The sequence below is a fragment of the Aedes aegypti genome, chromosome 2 (genome assembly GCF_002204515.2).
Source record: "Aedes aegypti strain LVP_AGWG chromosome 2, AaegL5.0 Primary Assembly, whole genome shotgun sequence".
Classification (NCBI taxonomy): domain Eukaryota; kingdom Metazoa; phylum Arthropoda; class Insecta; order Diptera; family Culicidae; genus Aedes; species Aedes aegypti.
This window is the reverse complement of record NC_035108.1, coordinates 319,514,435-319,536,872: the sequence shown is the minus strand read 5'-3', so window position 1 is coordinate 319,536,872 and position 22,438 is coordinate 319,514,435. Positions and strand designations below refer to the sequence as shown.

The window sequence follows — 22,438 nt, the reverse complement described above, 5'->3', positions numbered from 1 at the left end:
AAAAGCCACTCTATTTTTCAATCGTTGTGAAATGTTGAGCACTCACCCCGACGGCACTGCAGCAGCTTCCGCAAGTTCAATCTCAAAAGGTTGAGTCATAAATTATTCATGACAAATGAAATTTTGTATGAAGCCGTGAAATTGATTTAGGAATATTAGAAGTTATAAAAAAATCGGAAATATTTCTCTTTTAACTCTTTTCCACAAATTTGATGGCTCTGAAAAGAACCGATGGCTTTGTTAGCTTCGATGTTGTTACGGATAAATAACACTGCTCGGACCAGCAAAACTCAGGGGGCTTCTGGTATTTGCTCCTAACGGGATTGCTTCTTGACCACCAATGATGAACAGCTCCTCGGCCGATGAAATTTGCGGCGGCGATGACGATGGCTGGGTGAACGCAAACAAGCGGTGAACCACAAAGCGAGAATGACTCGCCCGACCGTGTTCACAGTTCGACCGCAAATTCACCTGTGGACTGCTTCCTCTTCTTCTTCTAGGCGGCGGCAGCGGTGATGGCTTTAGCTTCGGACGGCATCTTCTCTCGCTCGCTCGACAGTTTGATTTGAGCGAAGCAAGACAAAGGGGGGCGTCCTTCGCTATCGATGTCTGTGCCTGAGAAGCACGCCCGGTCAGAGCAAGCCGATCTGTCGCCTGCTGAGATGCGAGCCAATCGGAGAGTGAAAAGCAAATGACGTCAAATTTTCTCTAGCCACCCCTATTTATAGATTTTCTTGAAATCAACGTTCTCTTTTAAAACAGTTATTAAACTATTTTGACAGGTATGTGGGATTCAGTAAGTAAACGACATGAAGCTTTGATGTCTTATCTTTCGATTGAGGTGCTAATCAAGAAATTTCGTTAAGCCAGCGAGAAGTTATAAACGTTTAAAATATTTCATGCCAGCGTAACGCTCTTGGTTTTGAAATTCCAATTTCACTCCTGTATAGAGAAGAAAGACGTACTTCTACGTCAAAAAATTGCCGAAGATTTCAACTTTCTAGCTTATTAGGATCTCGATATATATATAACTTAAAGAAAGATTGTCACTAGACCAGCTAGCGGATGAATTTCCGTTCAGATTTTTCATCACCAGCCTTATAGTTCTTCAAGATTTCACAAAATCAGATTGATAAAAATTGGTAACAAGCACATCCTAGCGGATGTATTCTCAACCGCATGCTTTACTGCCGGATGGCCCTTCATCTGTTGAACAACTTTGTCAAAGACACTTCTCAGAACTCAAAGACACTTCTCTTTGTCAAAGTATCTTCTGGCTTATCAGGATCTCGTGATATAGAAAGTTAAAGAAAATTTGTTACAAGCGTCACCTCACCGTCATCAAACTCATCCGTTTTCAATTAGATTTGTTGCTGCCATGTCGAAAACATTCTTGTTTTCAGTTTATTGCAGTTCTTGTTCTTAGTTCAGTTCAGTTCTAATCAGATTTGTTACTGCTCTTTATCTGCTGAACAACTTTGCCGAAAACAACACATGGATTTATTTCCAATCATAATTGTCACTGCCATAAAACCCTTGTTTTGCTGCACAGCTCATCAGGGTTTTAAAATATAGAAAATTGGAGGTAATTTGTGTTTAGCGCCCCCTAGCGGATGAATTTCCAAATTGTTACTGCCTAATAGCCCTTGCTCTACTGAATAACTTTGCCAAACACATCAACTTTGTAGCATATCAGGATCAAAAGATATAGAAAATTGAATGCAATTTGTTACTCACTAGTTTCACCTATCGAATGATTTTTTTACTAGATTTGTTACAGCCAGATGGCCCTTGATCTACTGAACAACTTTGCCGAGTAAAGCAAACTTTTAGCTCTTCAGGGTCTTGAGATATCCGCTGAATGTATGATTTGGCCTGTTTTTGTACCCTAAGACAATTCGAAATAATTCCAAAATTGCTTAACCCATATTCCAAAGTTTTCCGAACAATTCACTAGAAAAGTTTTTCGAGAAATTCTGAAAATTTCAACAAAACTCATCTAGAAACAAAAAAAGTTATGCACATTTTAGGGGCAGAGCACCAATTCTCGACCCAGCTTAAGTATTCAACCAATTCATACGATTTTGGCCTACTTTGTATGAAAATCGTCACGGAATTCTTGTAGGTCGAAAATTAGTGCTTTTCCCCTAGTGTGTGAAAAGTATGTTGGCTGGATGAAAGTTAATATGATAGGAAGGGCCATATATTCTATTAAGCATGCAGTTTTTTACAAGTTTCGTCACACTGTCAGATAATTTCATCAATAGCTTTCTATGTAGTTTCAGTAGCTATCTTTCGAAGACCAACTTGAAAAGAAGATTAAAGGCTTTCACAATCTCTACGGTTTTGTAATTTAAACATTGAAAACACTACAAAGTGTTCTCAGATGCTTATTCTAATTTTAATAGAAACTGTTTTGAAATATTGGATTTAAAAATAGCACAAATTCTTTAAAAATGTCATGATACGTATTTCGAACTGTTTTGTTTAGAAAGATGTATTCCATTTGCATCATTCTTGCACTATGCGATGGTCAGTGGTCATATTTTTCTATGATTTCATTACTGATTTATAACCAAACATTGGTAAACAACACAAATGTTATTAAAATATAGAAGAAAGTCATGACTAAAGCCGGCCACGACAATGTATTACATAAAGAAATCCAGATTTTGATCTACATAAGAAAAGTGTTGACTTAAAAACCTTAACCAAAAAAATGACTCTTTTTGCAAGTTTTGTAGAATCCAATGGTGGTCTCATAAAGAATCCTTTTTTTTTTTTAATACAGCCACTTCTTTTTACGCTTCCTCTTTTTACACTCCAAACCCCTACTTACACTCCTGCCTGATGACGACTTACTACAGTGATACCTCCATGAGTCGATGTTCCATGACTCGATATCGACTCATGGAACCATACTAAAAACATAATTTCATGGTTACTATAATGGTCCCTAGAAACAGCTTTCCAAAGAATTGCTGTTCCATGACTCGATATTTCCATGAGTCGATGGTCCCTTCAATATCGACTCATGGAGGTTTCACTGTAGAATCTACGTGATATGGATATTTCTGGAACGGGACCGATAATGAGATGCCGGAAATCGATATCTGACACTATTTTGGAATCTAAGATGGCGACTTCAAGTTTTTGATTCCAAAATGGCGTCAAACATCGATTTCCGGCCTCTCCTCATAGGTCCCGTTCCAAAAATACCCATATTGCACGGGTTTCAAGTGATTTTTACAAACCGTATGTCGCCATCTTGGATTCCAAAATGGCGTCGGATATGGACTTTCGGAATTCACTCATCGGCCACTTTCCAAAAATACTCATCATTGGAATCCACAATGGCGTTAGACATCGATTTACGGCACCTACTCATCTGTCTCGTTTTAAAAAAATACCTGTATTGCACGTGTTTCACGTGATTTTCATAAACCGGAAGTCGTTATCTTGGATTACAAAATGGCGTCAGACTATGGTTTCCGTCATCCCTTTTGATACCCTTGAGAAGAACCACAGATAAATTCCCTTTCTTCGCAAAACTGTTTGAGAACAAACGAAAAGCTTTTTTCATTTTTAATTGTTTTTACGTTCGAATATCGAACTTACGCTCCCTTTTTTTACGCTTCCCCAGTTAGGAGTGCAAAAAGAGGTTCGGCTGTATACTTTTTCCTGGGGACGCCATGTATCTTGCTCATTTTATCTTATGTGTAGACAAAAGTAGAGCATTACAGCAAACTCGCTGTAAATGGCTCATCCATTCTCCATTAATGAACATCCATTTAGAAATATAATCTTTTGGATATTCGTTGACCAATCAAACAAACAACTTTTTGACAACTTAATTCGCGAAGAATCTTAAGGTCGAAGCTGTCGGTGCTGGCAAAATACCGTTCCACCGTAGCCACAATTTATCCAATCCCCCGCAAGCCATTGGCGGCAGCGGCTGTTTCGAAATTATTAATTTGCAATATCATAATTCCGCGGCAAGAGTTTATTAACAAACCGACCAACTGTTTCTGGCCGCCAGCTGTTTGCAGCAGCGATTAACCACTGGCGTGTTGGTGATCCACGAGCGATAACGAAAATCATGCAAATATTTAATCACGCAATTGAAACGTTAAGATCATCTGTTTCGACCACTGACGACTGGTGAGGCCTCGAGGGTTGAGGTGGTAAGGTGTTTCCTTCACGATTGCTAAATATTTCGATTGCACGATCAAATCGACGACCAACGCTGCGAAAAAAAGGGTTGCGTTGCGAATTGAGATGACTCATGAGCTGGGCTCGAGGGGCTCGAAAGCCATGCCAAGGGAGGAGGTCACGCAATAAAAGCGGTATTAATTTTGCGGTTTCTTCATCTCGATTGGTTACGTGTATAATTTATTTAAATCCGATCAGATTTGCTGAAGCGAGAGTCGAGCGCTATCCACTGCATTGTGATCTGATCTATCTAGATGTTCAATCAGAACCGATAAATTGAAATGTTTCGTAATGCTCTTCTCCTTCCCACTTCTCTCACCAGCTTTGTATGAACAATTCAAGCTCGATTCGCCCAAAGAGTGGGTGGTCATCGGAAAGTCGATTGAACGTTTCAGTTTTCAAGCATCTTCATCGCTGGGTAAAAGTACCGTAACAGTTTCATTTCTTCTCCATCTATTGAAGATGTTTGGTCACAAAACAGCCATGAGCGTGCACACGACAACGGTGACGGGAGCGTTCCGGGTTCCCAACAATGATACTCATTTTCCAGCTTATTTCAACAGGAAATCTCAATCGTGAGCAAACCGAACCGAAGAAACTCCTCTTTTCGATTTCGCCCGTTCCGGTCCAAAGAAAAGAAAACGAAATCGTCACAAAAGAAATCCATACAACGGTGACCGTCCAGAGTGACCTGACGTTGAACTCCAGAAGTGGACGAGACTTTCACGCAGCAGCATATTTGAATTTTCATCAAATCTTCCCATCAGCCGGCTTTGGATTCGATTTGCCGAAATAAATCGTCCCAGGGGAGGAATCACGTTACGCTCTTATGTTGTGCCGTTGCGGTTTTCTTGGGAAAGACCTTTTTCGTGTTCGTTTGCTCCATGGCTACTGTTTCGTAGGTTACCTTCATGTGATATGAAAAAGCAGGTTATTGTGGCCTCACACAAAGCATCATCTTCTGAGTCGTCGCTCGGATTCTGTATTGAGCGCCAGGAAACGCGTATTTTGCGAAGGGGGAGGATTATGAATGGCGTTCAAATGGCAGCCTGAATGGTTATGTGGCTATGTGGCAACATAACGTCGACGGCTAAGCGCCATCATCAAGCCATGTCATGGGGAGGCCGAATGCGGATCGCTTTCGTAGGCGGGAAATGAACCTGCATTATGCGGATCCTAATCTTGTCAGAATTGCTTATCGATTTCTTCATTCTTCGAATGTGATGGAAATTGTTGTTTCTGCAGCAGAAGTCTGGGTTGTAGTACCCATTGGGGAAAAGCATCACGACTGACCTACATTTCATGGACGGGGATTATCTGATCATTCAAGAAAGGTATTTACTATGAGATTCATCATCTTGATTCTAATCATGTAATTAACCCTGTTATAGACACTTTTAGCACACGATATTGCGTAATAATCGGAATGTTCTTTAGCACGCAGAATACCGTGATAGGACAAAATGACGGCAACTAATTGTTCGTCCAGCAGAAGGTTTTGCCGACCGTGCGAAACATTCCTGACTCGCGCTACTCCGAGGGAAAACTGAACACTACTATGTCTTGGAACATGAAATTCTCACAGAATCAAGTAAACATGATAGACCAAAGATCATTGATGGGATATCTAAAATCGGGCTGAGAGCCATTCAGTTCCCACTTCTTTGTAATACTTTTAAAATTATACAAATAATAAAATTATCTGTGATAGTTTCTCCGCCTCTTTGCATGGAGTCTGATCATTGAGCTTTGAATAACTCAAATTTATCTTCCAAATTGTACTCCAGAACATCAATTCTGTTCATTTTCTATAATAGCTCATATCCCTCAAGGCAGGACAAATATTGTTTAATAGTAGTAGAGTAGGGTTATCTTGAACTGAATCGATTCGAATAATAAGCTGGTTCATTTTATCTGTGAAGTTTATAACAAACCTGATCAGTAAAATTTTAAATGCGAAGCTTGATGAGAAATAAATGTTACTTCGAATTCAGTTCTCCCTCCACTAGTTCGTGACGTCATTTAAGAGGAAACTTTTGCAAATTGGTTGGTCTCGTTAGCGAAGACACAACTCGACTGCTCGACTGTACGATATTTTTTAGTTTTATAATTTTTGTCGGATTTACTTGTCGTAAGTAAAGTTTGCTTAAGGTGAAGATGAAACGAAGCCAAACTTCAAATTTTCAAAAGCACGGATCTGGAGAACCAAACATCCGTTTGAGCTGAAAACCTAATCGATTGGTCATCGCCTGCTGGTGTCCAATCGATTAAGTTTTCAGCTTAAACGGATGCTTAATTCTCCAGATCCGTGCTCTTGAAAATTTGATGTTTGGCTTTATCTTCACCTTAACGGTCCTTCAATTAGAAGGTGGCGCTTAAGCCGTCAGCTTTACGAAACAGAAAGGATTGTTACATGTTGACTTATTCATAAGGAACAGCAGTTCATCTTCTTCTTCTTTCTGGCGTTAAGTTCCAACTGGGACAAAAACCTGCTTCTCAGATTAGTGTTCTTATGAGCACTTCCACAGTTATTAACTGAGAGCTTTCTTTGCCGATTGACCATTTTTGCATGTGTATATCGTGTGGCAGGTACGATGATACTCTTATGCCCTGGGAATGGAGAAAATTTTCTTTACGAAAAGATCCTCCACCAGCGGTCATACCGCTACGGCTATCTGGGCCCCTTAGGAAGTTTCCGATTAGGAAGGCCTTAGGAAGAACAGCAGTTCATCCGATTTTGAAATATCATATTAACTGATACGCCTTGTTCAGTTTTTATGCAACTGTCATTCAAAGTACTTGTTCAAAACTGTTTTGAGTCACTTGAATTACAAGAGAATTCTGTGATTTTTAACTCGTTTTAGCAAGGAGCCATAGAAGCTCATTATGCTCATACATTTTGCAGTGGCCTGTTAAGGGCACTGTTTGTACTGATTATGGTACGGCGGTTACATGCTCATATTTCGCTTATCCGATTTTCTCATTTCACTATCGCAAGGAAGCTGTAAAATTAGCAAAATCACATTTTCCTCAAAATTTACGCAACAGTTTTCAATAGACAGCAAAGATTCACCAGTTTCCAAGCTGCCATTGATGCTGATGATGATGTGTCACATCTTTCTGATATCCGGCCCCACAACCAACAGAGCTGTCTATCAGTTTTGAGGAATCTAGTGGCGTCGTCATTGTCAGAGTCGAAGCGTTTCCATAGCCTTCGTTGGTATCCTTCGTAACACGCTTATCTCGATTTCTGATTGAGTTGTGCATCAAACCAACCGTTTTTTCTGCGGACGTATTCAAGGCACATAGAAGCTTCCCGGAGAAGGCAATCCGCTACTTCGCAACGACACACAGTGGGACGAAACTGAAAATCGACGGTCAAAACCTCGTAGAGGCATTTTAGGCCATAGGTGTCTTTGGAACATTGTTTTAAATCAGCATCCCAAGTAATAATAAAAAAAAAAATTAAATTATACTTAATAGCAGTCATCTAAGATCATCTTTCTACTCTTAGATTTAAACAAGCATGCTTTGAATAAATCTCAATTAGCAGGATCGTTTTGAATCCTGATTTTATCCGATCTCAGTAAACGGGATTTGTTCTGGGATTCAATCCTAGGATGGAATCTTCATGTATGAGTTGTCATTCTCTTTCAACAGAAAGGTGTGTGAAAAAATTGTTTTGTCATCTATTATATAACTAAAATTGTTTCATTTTAGGTTTTTTATGAAGAAAAATATCATCCATAGACCCCATACTCTCAAGCAATTCCGCTTCCATTGGGATAGGAACATACAATATAATCCGTGATTATACCTTCTGATGACGACCGATTTAGAAAAAAAGATTAAATGTTGCACCTTTAACTATTTTACCGAACTGTCCAGCAGCAATATTCGTGTTTCCAACAAGTCATTATAAGGAGTTTTGCATGGGAAAACTCATTTAAAAATGACAAACGTTCTTGAGCGTTACCACTTGATAAAAGAAATTCGATCAAAGGGGATTTGAACTCCCATCTCCCCATCGTGCTTATTTTTGCTGAGAATAAATTTCAAATAGTTCATATGAAATTTCGGAAAATCCTCCTCTATAAACTTTTATAAAGACAAAAGACGACCCCTTTATGGCTGTTTCTGAAACAAGCCGGAAATTATAGTTCAAAGTGCTTCAAATACTTTAAAATAAGGCCGATGCGCTGAGAAGGATGTTGATAACATCAATATTTCATTTTGTTCATTTATAATAATTTGATTCATTTATTAATTCTATAAATTCCGAGTACTGATGGTGGTCTGATATTTTTTGCTTCAAGCATACTCTTCACATTATAGAGGATTCCGCTCCACTACAAATCCGAATCTAAAGCTTCGGTTGAATTGTTATGAATTCACTGTAAAGAAAAAATAATGTGAGTTTTTAAATGGTCTCAAATTTGAATACTATGGACATAAAGCATTTTACCGAATCCTCTTCGTTAAGCATTTGCACATTAACAGCTGTAAATAAGGGGAAAATATTGGCATAAAACTATAAAGATCATTTGAAGAGAAAAACATACTTGGTCCAACGGGTCAAGAGCATTCGTGGTGTCCTGTCAAAGATGATTGTTCGCTAATGTTCGATAAATTATCAAGGTTAACTCGATTTATTTTTATAATACTCATCAATCAAGGATCGAATCCTAGGATTCAATCCTACCATACAAAGTGCATGATTCAATGCATGCCTGGATTGGAATATAATGAGCGCATGCAATCGATCTTGTCCTGTGAGTTTTCAATCTCAGCAACTCTTGGAGAGAGATTTTTTGAAGACTGCTTAATAGGGTACCCGAGAAAAAAATATTTTTTGAAAAATTATTTTTAGGGCTGTCAATACTTCAGCAAAGATTTAGATCTATTTATTTTTAACAACTTTGCTGAATATTCTTGATATTTTGACTTCATTTTCATAGTTGAATTTTTAAATTTAAACTATTTTACCATAAATATCAGTTTTTTGACCATATCTACGCTCAATGTGCAATTTATGAACATGACATGTTCTACAACATTTTATCTATATAAATAAAAATGGAATGGTGTTTGTATATCACGAAATGGCTTACGAACGAGTCAACGGATTTGGATGATTCTTTCTCCGTTTTGTTCGTCAAGGGTTCCGACGTGTTTGTGTGTATAAAAATCCCAGGATATTCTCCAGGAAAGTTGAAAAAAACGAGCGCGAACGAAACTGTAATTTTATATGAGACGAACAAAAGCGTTTTTCAGAAGCCTACTTGATGGCAAGACGAAGTTTGCCGAGACCACTAGTATTATAAAAATACACAACTTTGCCGAATATATTGAATTTATGTTATATGTTTTATAATTTTCGAACATTTTTATAGGCAAGTTTCTCCTGAATCGCCACTTTTAGTATACTTTGATGCCCCATTATATGAGCTGAAACCTCATGGCAAAAGAATGATCGGGTTTCACAGGGTACATTGATTTCATCCATTTATTTACAAGCATGGAATACTATTTTGACATCGAATAGTTTTTTGACGTTTTGTGTGCTCACAGTGCAATCAATAAACTTGGGATATTCTATTATTTTTTAAATCAAAAAACATAGTTTAAGACATCTGTATAAGCCGAAAAGCTGTAAAAGTATTGCATCGAAAAACATAATGTTTTTATTAAAATAAATACTTTTTGAGAATTTACTAGGTAGGTTTCTCTTGTATCAGCAAGTTTGGGCATAATTCCACTTTTGCTGGCACAACAATCTAATGGATGAAAATTAGAAGAATTGGGCGTAACAGGCGAAACTATTTTTCATTCTCTATTAAGTATTTTTCGCTTTTTATCATAAAATACATATGTTTATTTGTTCTTATTTTTCACGCATTGTGAACGAAGCCGAATTATCGTCGGCTACTATGATTTGATGCTAAAATTAAACAGTTTTAATGTGACAAAGATGTTTTTTCAGTATGTTGTTTTGTTAAAGAATAAATACAGAGTATTCCAAGTTTATTTATTACACTGTGAGCATACAAAGGTCAAAAACCCATTTAAGATCGAAATTCCAAGCTCGACAAAGTGTGTTTGAAATCAATGTGCCCTGTAAGACCCGATCATTCTTTTGCCATGGGGCTTTAGCTGATATAATGAGGCATCAAAGTATACTAATTATGGCTGCCGAAAAATGCCGATTAAGGAGTCACTTGCCTATAAAAATGTACGAAAATTACAAAAAATATAACATAAATTCAATATATCTTTCGATGTGATGATTTCACAGCTTTGGTATATTCGGCAAAGTTGTGTATTTTTGTAGTATATAAAGTGTTGTAGAACATGTCATGTTCATAAATTGCACATTGAGCATAAATATGGTCAAAAAACTGATATTTATGGTAAAATAGGTTAAATTTAAAAATTTAACTATGAAAATGAAGTCAAAAATATCAAGTATATTCAACAAAGTTGTTGAAAATAAATAGATCTAAAACTTTGCTGAAGTATTTATAGCCCTAAAATTTATTTTTCAAAAAAATATTTTATTCTCGGGTGCCCTATTAAGTATAATTTAAAACTTTTTTTTTTATTATTACTTGGGATGTTTATTCAAAACAATGTCCCAAAGACACCTATGGCCTAAAATGTCTTTAACCCGTATAGGCCTGAGTGAAAGAAAAATTACTAAAACTCTCACCGCTCAGCGAGTACTTAACGGATTTAAATTATTTTTTGTCAGTATACTGGCACACATATCTAGTTTCTAAAAGTGGCCAAAAGATTTCGGGAATATTCATGTGTCTGGAGTTATTCAGGTGGGTTACTGGGTCAGGTCGGCTGAAAAGGGTGCAGTACTTCTGTGCCCCTGGAGGTAGGCAAATTTCAAGTTACAGATAATTTCCTGAATCGGCTATAATGTGGCCACTATATCAAAGAATTTCTAGAAAAACGCATCAGCGTGAACTTTTTGAGAAACGATTGAGTTGGATAACATTGTGTCCTGCATTCGTTTGACCCTTGAAATGACCCTTTTGGGTCCCCAGGATGCCTCAAATTTACGACAAAGTGGCCAATTTGTATCTAAATATATGTGTCAAGCCCATGGGAACGTATTTCAGTAAATTATTATGTTTAATCTCTACTGTTAGAGAATTCAAACGGTTCAGTATTCAACAAATCTATAGCCGGTTCTTTAGGGCATTAAGCCTGAGTGGCCACATCCAGTACAATCTAAACGGTGCTTACCTCTTCATTTATAACGCTGAATATCAGATTTTAATGATTTATGCAAATTAAAAAGATTGCCATTGCAAATAAATAAAGACAACTTGGCATGTCCCAAAAAATAGCCCTTTTTTACCTGACCTGACCCAGTGACCCACCAAAATATCTCCGACCACAGGAACATTCCCGAGATCCCTTGGCCACTTTTATGAACTATTTATATGTGGGCCAGTATACTGACACAAATTTTTTTTGAAGCCGTTAAGTATTCGCTGAGCGGTGAGGGTTTTAGTATTTTTGCTTTCACTCAGGCCTATACGGGTTAAGAGGTTTTGATCGTCGATTTTCAATTTCGTCCCACTGTGCGACACAGGCGAAAAGTCGTAGATGGGCACTCGTGCGTGGTTCGGTTGACGGGTGTCGTTGCATGAAAATAGTATTCTGTCCTTGATTCTATCTTGTTCGGGTGATTGTGTTATAGGAAACGGAGATTTCCACTGGATGGTTCTCCATGGAAACCTGACCACTCGAACGCCAACCCCGTTCCCCACTTTCGAAAGCCTCGATTTATGGACCCATCAAAAAGTCCCATGCAAACACATAAAAGTCACAGCTCATAACAATTCATTAATCATCGGAGACACTGTGTGGACAGCTCAAGTTAACCCATTTTCACGCTTGGATGCTGAACTCGTCCACTTCGAACAGCCCACCCCGAAAAGGATGTCTCCATCTCCATCTTCCTGTTGAACGCCGAACAAAGCCGTATGCATGGGAAATCGTCGACCTTCCTCCGGGCACCGACCACACCTCGACCCGACCCAACAACCAACGAGACTTTATAAATTATTCATTATGTATTCATCAGGAGGATTAAAAAGTGAATCCCTCTTTGCTCGTCGCTTATCTTCTGACTGGCGTGCGATGCTCGAAGCGGTACGTGGAGGTTGGAAACAGCGGAACGCACTAGCAGCTAGACACTTTGCTGCTATGTGTTTCGTATCACCACGACGCCAGAGCGGGAAATCCTCTTGAGAAAATGGTGCTTTATACCCTTTAAGCGAGCCCTCCAAAGATGCTAAGAGGCGGAAAAAGTGTGCGAAAGGAATAATCTCACCGCGTGAAGTGAGTGTGTGTGACTCCAAATGGAAAATTCTTTCTTGTGCTTCATGGTAAGCCTCGAATTGTAACAAGGATAGTTGGTGCTCACTGGAAGCGAAACGAATTATTTAACAGGCTCATGTTGTGTTGGATTTAGTTGATAATAGGCTTAAGATCTTCAATTTGTACTACATACACCAAGTTTTTTTTTTGCATGTTTAGGCGAACATTTTTTTCTTCAATGGATTTAAAATTTTCCACTGAAATGGAAACTTTGATATGTACTTAAGAAAATATCTTAAAATAAACTCTCTAAATACCTTCATAGCACCTTTATAGCATTTTAAACATTACATTCATTTTTTTTTCATCTTTCTAATATATGTTAGGAAGTGCGTTCATCCTAATTTGTCTAAAATAAATAAAGCTTTTATTATTACTTTAACCAAACAAATACATATCGTTTCATATGCTTGAAAGCCAAAATGAAACGGTTTTCAATAATCTCAAACTTAGTTAACTCTTTTTTTTGTTTTCTTTCGTTAGTATTCGTTACGATTTTTGTCTTAAATTGTTAATAATTTTATTCGACATTTATTACAACGCTTCTACATTCTAATTAGTAGTTTTCCAGGGAGGGAGCCTAAGAATCATTTTCAAAATAATTTTTTAATTCTCTGTAGAATTTACTTGCTACTACACTGCCCATAACTGCATATTTGTAACATTCGACAAAAGTAGGCATTGAGTAAATGGAATACCAAGTGTGCATTTTATGGCAGTATGGGAGGAAATTAAAATTTCTGAAAATTACCAGGAACTCAAAAGTGCTTATTTGAGGCTGATATTTCGTACAACTCATATCGCATACTAGGTGAAATGTCAGAAAATAATTCTGATAGATATTTCATTGCTATCACATTACGAGGCCCATTTATAATCTCAATGTGACAGTTATGCGGTTATAATTACCAATGTGACAAAACAACTTGGTATTTTTTTCGAATTTTCTAGAACAATCTCACAGATTTCATTTAGTTGATCGGAAGTATTTATCATTTGATGACTCTCCATGGTATTAACTCCATTTTGTCAAAAATGTCGAATGTGACTGTTTTGCAGTTATGGGCAGTACAGCATACAACATGGCAGACCTGAAAATTTATTTGAAGGTCAAGAGCTTGTATGCCCTCAATGTGATTTCTGAAACTTAATTTATTATCTAGCATGAGCCACTAGATACTAAACTTCATCTGACCAAAGTATTGAAACTCCTCTCAACGTGGCAACAAACTTCTGCTTGAAGGTTTCAAATAAAGAGATTTTGGATTATGTAGGGATATTACGAGGGCCTTCCTTATCCGAGTGGTTAGAGTCCACGGCTAAAGGCAAAGCCATGCTGAATGTGTCTGGGTTCGATTCCCGGTCGGTCCAGGAACTTTTCGTATCATCGTACCTGCCACTTGATATACGAATGCGAAAATGTAAATTTTGGCAAAGAAAGCTCTGAGTTAATAACTGTGGAAGTGTTCATAAGAACACTTAGCTGAGAAGAAGGCTCTGTCTCAGTGAGAACGTAAATGCCAAGAAGAAGAAGGAATATTATGACTTGAGTTTTGGAAGCATTGGGAGAAATATTCCAGTTTTGCAAGTTTGATGAAAATATATTCAAACTTTATTTGTGTTTTCCTGACTTTAACAATGGAATTTGTTAACGTTTCAAGAGCATTGTCAATATCAAGTTTTGTTTGTAAAGAAATGTTAATATCAAGATTAGAGTCAACAAATGTTTCATATATATTCCAGTCAGCTCGAAAATAATTGAAAGTGGTGCTGATAGGTTTGAAAATCGCTTCATGTGATATTTGAAACGTAACAGGGACATGATCAGAATCAAAATCAGCATGAGTAATCAGTTGACTACAAAGATGACTAGATTCGGTTTAGATCAAATCAATCGTAGAAGGTGTTCTAGAAGAGGAAAAACATGTAGGGCTACCAGGTTATTGAATTGAGAGATATCCTGAAAAGCACTCATTAAATAAAATTCTGCCGTTGGAATTGCCTTGAGAATTTTTCCATGACTGATGTTTGGCATTAAAGTCGCCAGTGACAAAAATGTTTGACTTATTAAGAGGCAATTTTTGCAAGTCTGTTTAGAGCAAATTGACTTGCTGTCCAGAGCATTGAAAAGGCAAATAGGCAGCTATGAAAGTGTATTTACCAAGCTGTGTTTCAACTGAAACACCTAAAGTTTCAAAAACTTTAGTTTCAAATGACGAAAACAGTTGATGTTTTGTACTACCATGAATGATGATTGCAACTCCCCCACATGCCCCATAAAGTCGATAATTACGATAAAAATTTAGGATCTCTTTTAAGTTTGGATCCAGGTTTTAAAAATGTTTCAGTTATAACTGCTATATGCACGTTATTAGCTGTAAGAAAATTAAGCAGCTCGTCCTCTTTACCATTCCAATTTGAAACATTTAAATTATTATTTATTGGATCCATTAGAAAAACGTTATCCAATAACAATTTGATTAGTCAAGTTTACACCAACTTGGACGGCTTCCGTCATAGTGGTGGTTTTGAACATTGCATCAATCATTAGATTCAATTGTTCAGTTAGAAAATTAAAATCAGAGGCAGACATTTCACTTGAAGTGGGTACATTATGTAGAAGCCCAGATAGCCGTAGCGGTAAACGCGCAGTTATTCAGCAAGACCAAGCTGAGGGTCGTGAGTTCGAATCCCATCGGTCGAGGATCTTTTTGGGTTGGAAGTTTTCTCGACTTCCCAGGGCATAGAGTATCTTCGTACCTGCCACACGATATACGCATGTAAAAATGGTTATTGGCATAGTAATCTCACAGTTAATAACTATGGAAGCTGAGAAGCAGGCTCTGTCCCAGTAGGAACGTAACGCCAGAAAGAAGAAGAAAAAGAAGAAGGATACATTATGTGATGAGTTGCCGTTAGAATTTTCGGTTTTGTGTCGGCAGGGTTTTTTTTTCATTTGATTTGAAACAATTAGAACTGGTTCTCATAGTATGTAAAGGGGAGGAGTACAAAATACCTGCTACGATATCAGCAAAGGATTTTCCTTAGGTAGATTCATTCGAAATTAAAGATTTGAACAGCTGTCCGGCGGAATAACATTAGTTTGTGAATGAGCATGACCATAAACTTCCTGATGGGTATGATTCCTATTCAAGCGATCGTTAACTGAAAAATGAGCATTTTTCTGCCATGAGAATTCCGGAAACGACCTTTATCATAACGGACATTACCGTTCATCTGCCTGGCACGAGCCTCGACATCGCCTAGGGCAAGCCCAAAAGTTTGACTTATGGTTGCCCCCGCAATTAGCGCATATGAACTTACCGGTATCTTCCTTCACAGGACAGACGTCCTTAGCGTGAGAAGAACCTCCGCAAATCATGCATTTAGCATCCATGCGACAGTGTTTTATGCCATGACCCCATTTTTGACACCTGAGAGGCACCGAGTGGGGTTCTGAAAATTTCCTCCAGGTTTCAAGAATATTTCCCATGTCACACGGACATCGAACATAAGTCTTGCTTTTTCTAAAGCTTCAATATGATTAAGAAAACTTTCTTTCTTCCAGAAATTGTACGAGAGCTCAATCCCAGAATATGGACTCTGCCAAAAAATTATAAAACTATTTCTAAAGAAATGTTTTAAGACACAACCTTACACATTTCTTTATTAATATCATAATAAATCCATTCAACCTTCCCAGTTATTTATCCAAATGTTTTTTTTTTCACAGATTTCTTCACCGCTATGCTACCGAACGCAAAAGTATTATTGAAGCTTATTAAGAAATTCACTCAGACGCTTCGAAGGCAAGAGAGATTTTTTTTGAAAATATTTCTGAAAAACTGTAGATAAACTAATAATTTTTGTAAAATTTTTTGAAAATATATTCGAAGGAATTTACAGTGAAATACCTCAGTATAAACTATGTCATTAATGATGCATTTTTGAAGAAATTGCGAGAAAAAAATATGAAGCATTGAAAGGCTACGTTTTTTTTTTAATCCGGGAACATATCCCGAAATCAATTTGTGGGTAAAAAGTACTAATTGACAGTATGAGCTAATTTCACAATATTATTTAACTAACTTCCAAAAGATTTGTAGCAAAAGTTCTGAAGCAACTCTGCGATATTCCTTGAAGAATTAAATTATGCTTAAATTCTTTAGAAAATATCGAAAGGCAGCTTCCACAATTTTTCAGCAAATCTGTTGGATATATGTCAAATAATTTTTGGGAATATAACAAATAAAACATGATAAAATATCATAAATTACTGTAAAAATTTAGGCAAAATCAGAGAAGGAATTAAGGAATACAAGCCAAGTTGAAATTCTATGAAAATATCTGTTATGATTAGCTTTATCTTCTTCTTCTTGTTGGCATTACGTTCTCACTGGGACAAAGCCCGCATCTCAGCTTAGTGTTCTTATGAGAACTATCACAGTTATTTACTGAGAGCTTTAATTGCCAAAGTTGCATTTATCGCGGTTGTTCCTTTTGAGTGAAAGACAACAAAATTATCTCAATCGTGTATATTTGTGGCAGGTACGATGATACTCTATGCCCAATGAAGTCAAGGAAAATTCCATTATGTAAAGATCAGCAACCGACCGAGAATCGAACCCAGACACCTTCAGCACGGCTTTGATTTGTACCCACTTTATTTTCTCTTAAGAATTCCTTCAGCATTTTTGCCTATTTATCGAATCTCATACGAGTTGTAGTTTATGTATGGAATTTTTGGTAAATTATTTTGAGGTAAATTATCGTCACCGGACAACTTCGAGCAGAACATCCTCCATAAACATGGGAAATCATGCTGCAAAGCATATGCTGCTCTATGTTAAAACATGTAAAACAGCATAGTTTGCATTATTGTCGCTTGTTTGTATCACGACATTCAAATTAATGGCACGACATGTGGGCTTTTAGTAGCGTAACACCTTTTTCAACTGTTGAATTTATGCCTTCTTTTGTAAATTACGCTAATTTTACAGCTTCCTCCGGCAGTCACCTTACGCCCAAGACCATGACCCAGCTCAACGAAATCAACCGGAACAAATGCCCCGGTTGAATGAACTTTGATCCCGTGCGAAATGCAACTATTGAACCGCAATTAGATTGTTAGTCTGACTTTGCCCGCCCCACACTTCTTGTTCGATGATGGATTTATGCAAACCATACACAAACAAGCGCCTCGGAAGATGATTCAGCGCGAAAGGTAAAGTTTTCCCCATGGAACATAATCACTGCGCGAGTTTCTGCTGCTCTCAACCCAACGGGAATAGTTCAACTTTTCCGCCAACTAGGAACTTCTCTTCCAGGAGTCAGTTTTCTCCGTTCCATCTAAGAAACAGCCACCATCAATTGAGTGCGAGGAGCAGAAAAGTGTATTCTTTCTTTCTAATTTGTTCGCTGATGCAGCTAAAATGTGTTCGTTCCGCTGTCGTCTCGCCATCCGACGGGGTCCTCCAAAAACCGAAGAGGATTCATTATTTCTTCGGGCAAAGTTTTCTTCAAGGAAAAGATGAAGTTTGCCTCCGAGGGGTGGTGGAACGCGCCCCGCAAGAAAACCACCAAGTTTATCAACGCGATGATGCGGCGGTGCTGAGGGTGTGGGATGAACCACCTCAAATATGCGGATCCGCGGCGGTAGTTTTCCTGCTGAAAAGTTACAAAACTCTTCGAATAGCTTATCTGGGCGAGAGGATAGCGTACCGGCGAGAGAACAAGAAAAGTAATTCAGAGCACCTGCAGCATCCTTTCGTTTTTTTGAAGGATCTTTTCCCATTCCACACTTTCGAGTAGTGCGGTTTAAACTCGTTAAAATTAGAATTCCCATGAATAATGATGATTGCCAATCATCCGGGCAGCAGCGCGCAATTGAAAATCGGTTTAACTCCCTGGCAAATATAATTGCCAGATGCAGAACAGTACGGCCATGGGCGAAACCAGAAGAAAGCATGGTGGGCCGTTGTGAACAAAATTGTGAAGCAGCTCAACATTTTATCGGTGTTTATAGAAGATGGTTCTTCTTCTTCTTTGCATTACGTCCTCACTAGGGCTCTGCCCTGTTAGGGGCTTCTCAGCTTAGTGTTCTTATGAACACTTTCAAAGTTATTAACTGAGAGCTTTCTTCGATAAAGTTGCCATTTTTGCATTCGTTTATCGTGTGGCAGGTACGATGATACTCAATACCCAGGGAAGTCAAGGAAATTTCCATTACGAAAAGATCCTAGACTGATCGGGAAGCGAACCCAGACACCTTCAGCATGACTTTGCTTTGTAGCCGCGGGCTCTAACCACACGGCTAAGGAAGGCCCGAAGATGGTCTCTGGTGTCCTGATAAATTGCTGGAGTCCAACTCAAAATCTAGTTCCGATTAGGTCGCCGAAGACACCAAATGCCGGAAAAGTGCAGTGCAACAGCGATCCAAGGGACCATCGAGTTAGCCATGAAATGCAAATTTTGCCTTTATGGTTCCCTTACTCAATATCGAGATAAGGAATATCGAGCAATGGATAGTTGACTGTTTTATGAAATTCGTCAGAACCTGGGAGGGAGAAACCGATACAAAATTTCTGCACATCAAGGTGAGCCAAGATTTTGCTGTCACGAATTGTCACTGTGAGCCCAGAGCTTAAAAAGTGGACTAACATGGTAAAAGCGCGTAATTCATCAAAACTTATTTTTGCATTTTATCAAAGTTGACAACAATCAGTGGAAAATCAATTTTTGCACATCCAAAAAAACAATATAACGATAACACCTTTTGTTTTATTGAATATATTGTATTGAAACACGCATTTTTTTACTCTTTTTCAATAAAAATACAAATAATACGCACAGAAAACTTTGGCAATTTCCCCATGTTTGTCCGGAAAGATCGAAGGTGCACAACAAAAGAAAATCAGCGATTTTCCTCAAGCCTGCCTTAATTGTTGTTGGTGAGCTGGAGTTATCTTGCAGTTTGGAAAAGTGTTGTTTCATATTTCGTGTGTAGTATCTGTGCCTCCCTCCCAGGTCAAAACTATGCCAAAAATCAAAATTGTTTGTTTCTGAAGCTATTAGTTTTACTAAAATACATCCTAGGGGTCATGCACAAATTATGTCACGCTCCAAGGGGGGGGTCAAACGAAGCGTGAAAAGCTTTACAAAATTTTCAGAAGACTCATACAAAAAGTGTGACAAAGAGGGGGGAGGGGGTCGAAAAAGTAGAAATTTAGCGTGACATAATTTGTGTACCATTGGAATTGTCTAGTCATCTTTCATATGATCTTTAAGAGCTCTTTTATTCCTTCAAAATCTTAATTTCGAATTTTCCAGGAATTGTACCAAGATTTATTCCAGAAATTTTCACCGATTTTCTTACATACATTTCGATTTACTGAAAAACATATTTAGAATTTATTCGAAGCTTAGTGATTCCTCCAGGCATTTTGATAGGAATTTCTCCAAGAATTCATTCAGAAAATGCGACATGAGCTTCTAAAAAAATTCAAAAACGAAGTTGTATGGGAAACTTTTTCAAAAATTCTAAGAATTTTGGAAATTTTCCATTTTTTTTAAAACGAGGAAATTACTTTATGAAGGCTTACAGTATTTCTTGTATAGTTTTATGGATTACTATAGGTATTCGTGTAGCAGTAATTGTACTTAAGACGATTTCAGGCAATTATTTAAACAATTTTATAAATTTTCTTCAACATACTTTCTCGAGCTCGTCCAGAAATTGTAACCGGAATTTCTCTTTGGATCTGATGGTTGTTAGCGATCATTTATTTTAATAGATCCTAGATACTAACTTTTTAAGAATTTCGTGAGACATTTTTTAAGGTGTTTGTTTGCTCCTTGTATAACTCCATTGGGATCCCTTATTTGGTAACTCCATAAATTCCTCAAAAATCCCTCCTGGAATTCCTCTTTTTCTAACAATATATAATAAATTGCAACCTTTTACAAAAATCAACCAAGAAGTTCAAGAAATTCCTTTAAAAATTCCTTTCATAATGTTTCTGTGATGCTGAGCACTTTCATCAGAAATCTTATTAAGTATTTCTAAAAGAAATCCACCCAAAGCTCAATCCACAACATCTCCTTCTTATTTCTGGCGTAACGTCTTAACTAGGACAGAGTCTGCTTCCCAGCTTAGTGTTTTCCTGAACATTACCACAGTTACTTACTGAGAGATTTCATTGCCAATTGACCATTTTTACATGTGTATACCATGTGGCAGGTACGAAGATACTATTCTTCTTTTTCTTGTCATTTACGTCCTCACTTGGACAGAGCCTACGCTTCTCAGCTTAGTGTTCTTATGAGCACTTCCGCAGTTATTAACTGAGAGCTTTCTTTGCCAAAGTTACCATTTTGGATTCGTATATCGTGTGGCAGGTACGATGATACTCTATGCCCAGGACAGTCAAGGAAATTTCCATTACGAAAAGTTCCTGGACCGACCGGGAATCGAACCCAGACACCTACAGCATGGCTTTGATTTGTAGCCGTGGACTCTAACTACTTGGCTAAGGAAGGCTCCACGAAGATACTATATGCCCAGGGAACTTTTCAAAATTTCCCAAAGATCCTTGACTGGCGGGACTCGAACCCATGACCCTCAGCTTGGTCTTACTAAATAGCTGCGCATTTACCACTTCGGCTATTCGGGCCCTAAACTACTATTCCAGAAATATGTTCAAAAATGTAATAAAAATCCTTTCGAAGGTTATTGAAGTATTCTTACAGGAATCTCCGGAAGGTTTGATCAGGAATTGGACTAAGGGTATCTCCAAACATTTATTAGGTAACAATTTGCCGCGAAATTCTCACTATATTTCCCTTTATTTTTCTTCAGATTTTTTAACTGGCATTCTCTCCAGAAAGTTGATATGAAACATCAAGGCATTTTTCTTCAATATTTTTCCATTTGTTTTCTAATTCTTCTAAAAGTTGATCGAAATTCAAATAACAACGAATTGTTACAGTGTTTTTTTTTAGGAATTTATTCAGGGAATTCATGATGATTCCATTAGTTTCTCTAAAAATCTTGTCTGAGAATTTTTCCCAAAGTTTTTTTTTTTTTAGAAATTCCTATGAAATTTTTCAAGAACAACTACAAAGATTCTTAGATTTTATTTTGTTCATTTTTTTTTTAGTTTTTCCTGAGAACTATCAATTTTGTTTTTAAGATTTCAAGGCAGAAATTACTTCAAGGCAGTGTCGTGGGAAGTGAGTAGGACAGGGAGAACATATTTTACGCACAAAAATACCTGGATAGGACAGTCAAAGGATTGACCTACATTAAGTGACATCATTTCTATTAATGTCTGAAGCTAGATGTAAATGTTCTTGAATTGATTGCCATGAGCATTCCTGGATGTATTTCTTAACAAATAACTGGAAAAATCACTGAATAGACTTATGATGAAATATAGCAACTCTTTTATGAATCCCTGAAGGATTTTTTGTAATTCGAGCAGGCTTTAGAAAATTAACGATAAAATTTAAGCGAAATAGGCCATCATTTAAATTTGTACTGGGCATCGATACTTTTCTGATTCAATACTACTTATGATGACTGAGTTTTATCACTATGAAATTGCAAGCTGCAAAATCAACATTGCTACCAAAACGAATGACGGGCTACTTAGCCTAAATCCCATTTATCCGCCTGCATTCACACAACACGCATGACATTTACCATGGATCAATGCACGAGTTCACTAATTTGACGTTTGAGCGGTGCCGAATTAATTAGTTGGTCACGTAAATAACATGGCACCGCTCAAACGTCAGATAGTGAACTCGTGCATCGGTCTATTCG

The 22,438-nt window shown here is 37.6% G+C and overlaps 1 long non-coding RNA gene across 1 annotated transcript; it reads right to left on the bottom strand.

Moving 5' to 3' along the window:
• Positions 1-8,453: 8,453 nt before the first annotated feature.
• On the bottom strand, positions 8,454-8,983 carry LOC110675768. Its single transcript, XR_002499781.1, has 3 exons — positions 8,775-8,983; positions 8,678-8,712; positions 8,454-8,606 (listed from the first exon to the last, which is right to left on the bottom strand). It is a non-coding gene; the product is annotated as an uncharacterized LOC110675768 (long non-coding RNA).
• Between the last annotated feature and the right edge of the window lie 13,455 nt (positions 8,984-22,438).